Below are 6,840 nucleotides of genomic sequence, written 5' to 3'. Positions count from 1 at the left end.
TAACGTTAGGCCAAGCACGAGAAGCATGAAAGTTTCCAAATGACACTCAGACGTATTCAGGAACCGTTTAGGACCATCTTAGTAGATACTGTGCATCAAGTCGAGTACAAACAATATTATATCTGTTTTCCTGTCTGCACATTTCACTGCTGACTATTGAGCAACAGATTTCAGCTCTTGGCAAGGAACTATTAGAGAGAAGGAAAGCAAAAGAATGAAAGGATACAGAATACGAACTTAAAGAGGTTATAGTTATAGGTGATTTCTTGACACGGCATGTGGATAGAATAGTCTGTGAGATAAGTAGGAAGAAAGAAAAGAGTTAGATTATGCTACCCTGGGGCAGAGGTAGAAGACAGAGCTGACAGAGCAAGAGATATAACGAAGAGCATGGAAATGATGCAATTTTTGTTGTGCACGTAGAGGTTAACGATATCGAAAATAATAAATTAGATAAATTGATACGTACAAAAGGTTCACAAGAGTATTTAAAGATAAAGGCCATAAATCAAATTTGCCAGGGATTCTGCCAAGAATTAATTGTGGGGATGAAATTTTGACTAGGTCACTAGGGCTAAATGCTAAGCTGAAATTAATTTGTAAGAATGAGCAGCTTAGCTGGTTGGACTTCTGGAATCAGTTTAGTGAAAGGAAGGAACTTCCTGGAAAGGATGAGTTACTCTTAAATAGGAAAGGGTCGAGCATGTTTACAAGGGCTATTAACTCAGCTGTAAGGGAAGTTTAAACTAGGACTACATAGTGGTGAGGGCAAAGATAAGCTAAATGAAACAAAATTGAGATTAGAGAAATTTGGCATAGAAAGTCAGTGTAAAAGTAGTTATAAGAATAGACTTAATTATTACTATTGCATATAAGAAATAAAATAGATGATTTTAAGGTACTGGTAGGGATGTTATTACCTTTTGACGTAACGGGAATAACTGAAACAAGGTTAAATGTAGTCTATTTTGATGACAGACATTTCTTTCATGTACATGGTTATAAGTTATTTAGCAAAAACAGATCACTAAAGAGAGGGGGAGGAGTAGCTCTATATGTGAAGAATGAGTCACGTCCTGTTAAAGTTAAGAATATTAAGGATAATAGTAAGGAGATTGAATCCATCTGGGTTTCTGTTAGTGGGTATTAAGAGAAAAAGTTCTCAGTAAAAATTTGTTACAGACCATCAGATGAAATTGAGAAAATTAGTTACAAACTTTACAGTGAGATTTATATTTCTGCTGCTAATGAACTCACAATTATGGATGATTTTAATTTCAGACATATTAACTGGGAAATGCCAGAGTCAAACCACGAGGGAGAAAGATGTCTGCAAAACTGTTCGAGATAGATTTCTTAACAATTGGTCAAGGAACCTACTAGAAATAATGTTAATTTAGATTTACTGTTAACTTCTAACATAGAAATGGTTTAGATGGTGGAAATTGGGGAACACGTTGATACAAATAGTCACTGCTGTCTTCGGTTTGATATTTTGACTCCAAATTTCAAAATAGTAACGTTTGAAGGACTGCAACAAGAATTTATCTTTTGTGAATTTGGTTGCTGAGTTATTTGAAGAAACTGAACAAATGTGAAAAGTTTTAAAGAAAAATGTTTGATATTCAAAACGAATGCCCTTCTTACAGAAAGAAAAGGGAATATAGATGCAAATACATAAACCAGGTTGGCTCACAAGAGGTATAAGAAATAAAATCAAAGAAACACATCACAAATTTAAGAAAATTAAATTCACTGGTATTATAGAAAATTTAGAAGATTATAAAAGATCAAGAAAGCTGGTCAGACAGACAATTAGAATATACTAAAGAATCTATGTTAAAACATTTCGCTGAAGACACAAACATTAAAAGCCATAATACTTTAAGTACATTAGGGATAAACAATATATTGGGATGAGGATATGATCCTTGATGGATGATTATGAAATGATTAGGTTATTAAATGTTTCTTCAGTTCTTATTAATGACAACTTAGTCAGTATTTCTCATCTTAAACAACTGATGGATGAAAACGAATTTGAACGACACAATTGCGGAAATTTTGAGATTCTCAAAATAGAATTGAGAAGTTTAAAGAATGATAAGTCTCCTGGGTCAGATAATATTTCCCCGAAGGTTTTAAAGAAGGTCACGAATTGGATATGAAAGTCACTTGTCACAATGTTTTGCAAGTCTAATAGATTCGAAATTAGCTAATGTCACTCCTGCCTCCAAAGGAAGTAATAGAAGTCGTCATAGTAATTAGAGGCCTATCAGTTTTCCATCAGGCATAGGAAAAGTTTGGGAAGGTTTGACAAGAGATACTTTGCATAGTCATTTAACAAAGTTTAGAATTATGTTGGATAGTCAGTTAAGTACCTTACAAATCTTTTGATATACTTTGAAAATTTTACTGCATATATAGATGAGGGTAAGGGTATAGATATTTGGTGTAACTAGATTTTTAGAAAGCATTTGACAAAGTGCCACATAAAATGCTCGTGAAGAAACATCTCTATAGTGATAAGTTAACTAATTGCATAGAAGAGTGACTTGATGGAACAAAGCAGAGGTTTGTTATAAATCAACTTAAATCAAACTGGATTAATATTATACCTCAAGGCTTAGTTTATGACTACTGCTCTTTTTGATTTACATTAGTGACATAGATGAAGGTATCGTCAGTAAATTACTTAAATTTGCTGATATCAAGGTCTTGGTTGTTGTTAGTTGTGAAGAGGATGCTGCTACTTTACAAAATGATTTAGATCATTTAGTGAGTTGGGAAAATATATGGCAGATGGGCTTTTCATTATAATAACTGCAAGGTAATACATCTGGGTTTTCATAATTTGAATTATAAGTATAATTTTAATAAGAATAATCTTGAAAATGTCATGAAAGAAAAGGGTCTTTGTGTAATGTTTGGTCAGTCTCTTGAGTCATCCAAGCAGTGTGTTGTTGCTAGTGGTAGAGCAAATAGGATTTTAGGTTGTATATGCAGAAATACAAGTCTAAGAGGCTATAACTTCATTGTATAAGTAACTAGTTAGGTCACATTTGGAGTATTATGTTTAGTTTGGGATTATATACCTTATAAAAGATACTAAGTTGTTGGAAAAGATTTAGAGAAGGGTTACTATAATGGTGCTTGGGATGAAGGAGTTTTCATACGAGGAGAGATTAAGATAATTAAAATTGTGTTCTCGTGAAATAAGAAGAGTTAGAGGGTATCTGATGGAAGTGTTTAATGTTGTAAAATAAATTGATATTGATAATTTGTTAACAATTTTCGTACTTAAAAGCGGGAATTATAGAATTCGGGACACAAGTATCGTCAGCTAAGACAATTTTATTTTTCAAATAGGGTGAATGTCTTATGGAATGGATTGCTTTTGGATGTTGTGAAGGCATCAAGTTTGAGCGACTTCAGAAGAAAGCTTGAGAGATACACGAACAATAAGGATTGCCTTAAATTTTTATTTTATTTAATAGAATCGCAGCTTAAATCGTTCGTATATTAATTGAAAAATAAACATAAAAATGTCATAGCAAAAGCACAAAAGATTGGCACTTGCTTAATGAATGATGCCGAGGATGTGGTTTTATCGATATATACTGAATTTACTCACAGTGTATAGACCTTACTACTGGTTAATATGGAAACTTAAGGACACTGTATTTTACTTAAAAAATATCAGTTAACTAACAAAATATTGTCTTGAAGTTGTTCCTTTCGTCTTTGGGAGTTAACGGATTGAACTTACTTTTAATATTCAACAAGTTGTAGTATAAAGAAACCCTATGGTTCCTGATGAACGTGTTAAATAACCATCTTTTTCAAACAATTTGTAATATTTTTAAAATGTTATTATTTGAAACACGAATAATATGACTTAGAAGATCGTCAAAAAATAGGGCAGGGACGGCTTATGAGTTTTATGAGTTATTTTCTATATTTAATTCTATTTTAGAAATGTATTCAAAGGCTATGGCTATTCTCAATGGTCTTATGGATATCGAAACTGAATTGAGAAAAAATCTTGATTTTTTCAATTACAACACCAGAACTATAGCTTGGTTAATAACATTTGGTGTTCTTGTAAATATTAATGAAAAACAATTAATTATTTTTAATTTTTACACTTATTCTAATTGCTTCCATACACACCCGTAATAGTAGTTGTTGTTATTTGGAATTAAGCACAAAGCTACACAATGGGCTCTCTGTGCTCTGCCCATCACGGGTATCGAAACCCGGTTTTTAGCGTTGTAAGTCCGCAGACAAACCGCTGAGCCACTGGGGGGCACACGCCCGTAGCAAAAATGTTAAGCGACTTGGAATGATTTCAAGAAAAAAATTAAAAATAAAGAAAAAACTAGAGCAGGTAAGAATATTTTGTACGTTAAGCGATTATGATTTCATAATCACATTCGTATTTTTTATTGTCTGTTCATCTATTCACATAATAAATTTCCTTTAATACATTTTGTGGCAAAGTAACGATTGTTCATAAACAAACTTCAAAATCGAGTGTATAAAGCAATAACATTTTAATTTAAATGTGATCGAAAATCAAAAAACAAGAACAACAATACAAATACGTATTTCAATATATTACATTAAAATAACAGTATCATCAACTTTCTAGATATATTTGGTAAATATATATAAAGCTCTTTAAATGTTTTGGTCATTTCATTAAAACCAGGGAGATTTGAGGGGTGTAAACATAATTCCACGAACCGCTATAGTTACTTACAAGTAAACACTGAAGCCAAATCAGTATTCTCCGCACAACCGTGACGTATTGAAACGTATAGAAAAGCCAACAGTAATGTTTCTCAGCGAAATGTGAATGTCCAAGTACCGAACCGTTCTATACCGTTCTGACAAGGGAAATGACATACCGTAAAATCACCTTCTGTCTAGGATAAATCAGTTGTACATTTAATTATTCGTAATAAGGCGCAGATAGCCTAGCCGCTTTGCGCCATAAAACATCAAACCAACAAATTTGTTATAAAGTATTTCATAACTGAAGTTTCGTTCATTTTCTAACAAAATAGCTTACATGAAACACTTTTGTTCGTTTTAAAATGAATGAAAACAAGAAAGAATCTTCCAATCTTCATGTTTGAAGCTGATGTAAATTCATATATACTCTTTAAATTAACTCTATTGTTTACATAGAGCAACGAAGCAATCATTCATAGGGTTAACAAAAAACATAAAATATGTTGCCTACCATTGGTCCAAAAATACATTTTCTTCAAAAAACGACTCTTCTGGTTGCACTCGAACATTGATTTATTGGGCCAGAAAACATAATTGTGTGTCATTTAAGATCTAATAAGTGTCAGTTTTATTTTAGTGACTAATGACCTATAACGTAATAAGTTTCTCACTAAGTATAACTTTCATCATTATAATTATAGATTGTAAAAACAATGTTCTTCAGTTATATTCTGGATACAGTTTTAAGTATGGGAACAGATTAAATAAGATTTATAGAGAGTGTAAAAGACAGAGAACTACAATTCCTGAATACTAAACCTTGACACGTTCCAAGAAACATTAACCTTTCCGATATTTTTTTATATTCAGGTTAACATGCAGAATAACAAAATACTATATTTACCTGCCACACGATTCGAAAATTATACAAAGATTGTATAAAATAGCTTCAAGCCAGTTTATTGACAATAATTCTCTAGTATTGGACACCTTTAAGAAAGCAACGAAATCAAACACAGGAAAATTAGCAAAATCACTAAAAGCATGTCGAGGGGCATTATTATAAAATTTCACTAATTTGCTACAAAATAATATAAAATACGTGGTGCCATTTATCATAACAGACGTACTAAAGAGGATATTTTTAAAATTTTCAAGAACACTTCGTTATTATTAATTCCGAATACAAATATATAAACCTTATATTCTCGATAAGTGCGTAAATTCTAGATATAATAAGATACATACAAAATATATGGACTTTTATTACTAAATAATAAATTAGATATAATAAGGCATGTACTTATATAAACTTTTAATTTATGATTCCATGACTAGAGACATATATAATATATAGACTTCAGTAAATGAATGATGGCTTATTCACGAAAGTGAATAAAGTATACATTTTATATGTAAACCACAATGATTCAAATACACACACAGTTATTACGCAGAAAACGATGACGGTGATTGGTTCCTATATACAGTATTATGTTTCTTGCTAAATGAAAGAAACAATATTTGTGATCAGCATTGATTATTTTCGCAAATAAGCTGATCACTGGTGATTAATGGATAAAAATTATTAGGTCAACTGTGACTTTGTGACTTCCACTGTCTAATTCAAAGAAAACATTCTTCGAACGATAATTATTAAATACAAAATTTATAACTACCAATGACTAGTAGTTTCAGAATGTATGCTCACTAAACCTATAATATATGTATACTAGTGACCATTAGAAAAAATGTGACTCAAAGTCATTAATAGACGTAAGATGTATGACCAATATAACTCTTAGTGTTAGGCACAAACTTTCTGATTTGCAGTGACTAGTCAACACAAAGCTTGTGACCAATGGTAACTAGTAGAAATTATAGTAATTATCCCATGTTTTTACTTTCAAATAATGCCAATCAGTGTGAGGTGGAATCTTTGGGCGATAAACAGCTGGGGTAACGACTAATTATATATATGTTTGTTTGTTTTTTTAATTTCGCCCAAAGCAACACAAGGGCTATCTGCGCTAGCCGTCCCTAATTTAGCAGTGTAAGACTGGAGGAAAGACAACTAATCATCGCTATTTACTGTCAAAC

Source organism: Tachypleus tridentatus, chromosome 1, assembly GCF_004210375.1.
Source record: "Tachypleus tridentatus isolate NWPU-2018 chromosome 1, ASM421037v1, whole genome shotgun sequence".
Taxonomy (NCBI): Eukaryota; Metazoa; Arthropoda; class Merostomata; order Xiphosura; family Limulidae; genus Tachypleus; species Tachypleus tridentatus.
Note: the sequence above shows the minus strand (reverse complement) of the source record.